The sequence below is a fragment of the Arachis ipaensis genome, chromosome B7 (assembly GCF_059453495.1).
Source record: "Arachis ipaensis isolate K30076 ecotype BB chromosome B7, ASM5945349v1, whole genome shotgun sequence".
NCBI lineage: Eukaryota > Viridiplantae > Streptophyta > Magnoliopsida > Fabales > Fabaceae > Arachis > Arachis ipaensis.
In genome coordinates, this window is record NC_142442.1 from 78,228,639 (window position 1) to 78,230,013 (window position 1,375).

The window sequence follows — 1,375 nt, forward strand, 5'->3', positions numbered from 1 at the left end:
GATATATTCTGTGCCTAATTTGAGTGATTTATTCAATCCTTCACCCACTTATTCATATTAATTGCATGGTTTTACTTTTCCTCCCTTATATTGTGATGTATGTGAAAAACATGTTTCCTATGCTTTAAAAGTAATAATTTTAATTACCCTTTATTACCATTCGATGTCGTGATTCGTGTGTTGAGTAGTTTCAGATCTTCTGAGGCAGGAATGACTTAAAGGATGAAAAGAAAACATACAAAAATGGAAAGAAAGCACAAAACGGAGTTTTTGAAGAAACTGGCAATGACGCGATCGCATGGACGACGCGGCCGTATGCCAGTCCGAATTAACAGCGATGCGACCGCGTGATTGACACAATCGCGCGCCTTAAGCGAAACGCATATGACGCGGACGCATGACTGACGTGACCGCGCGACAAGGAAAACTTCAATTGACGCGACCGCGTGACCCACGCGGCCGCGTGACAGAGGCTACGCACCAGAAATTACAGAAAATGCTCCCAGTGATTTCTGAAGCTCTTTTTGGCCCAAATCCAAGTCCAGAAGGCACAGATCAGAGGTTATGTAGTGGGGGAATGCATCCATTCAGAGGAGAGTCTCCAATTAGTTAGTATTCATGACTTAGATGTAGTTTTGAGGGAGAGGTTCTCTCTCCTCTCTCTTTTAGGATTTAGATTTAGGATTTTATTCGCTTTCAGGATTATCTCTTTCTATCAGGTTCAACATTCCTTTTTATTTATCTTTTCAATTTAATTTATGAATTCTTCTATGTTACAGATTACTCTTTTGAATTAATGTTATTTGAGGTATTTCAGTTTACAATTGTTTCTTTTATTTATATCGCTGTTGCTTTCCATCTGAAGACATTTTTATTTCGGTAGATTTACTTTTCCCTTTTGGTCTTGGTTAAGAAATCAGTAACTCAGGAGTTATCAAACTCAAATATGATTGATAATTGTTACCTTTGCTAATTGAATTGAACTTCAATAATCCAAATCTTTCCTTAGGGATTAACTAGGATTTGAGGATCTAACTAATTAGTCACTTGACTTTTCTTCACTTTAAGTAAAGACTAACTGAGTGGAATTAAGATTCAACTTTCATCATCATTGATAAGGGTAACTAGGATAGGACTTCTAATTTCTCATACCTTGCCAAAAGTTTATTTTACAGTTATTTATTTATTTTACAGTCTTTTACTTAATTCAATTGCAATTTAAACTACTTGTTCCTCATCTTAAAAACCCCAATTTACAATCTTCATAACCAATAATAAGAACATACTTCCCTGCAGTTCCTTGAGAAGACGACCCGAGGTTTAAATACTTCGGTTATCAATTTATTTAGGGTTTTGTTACTTGTGACAACCAAAA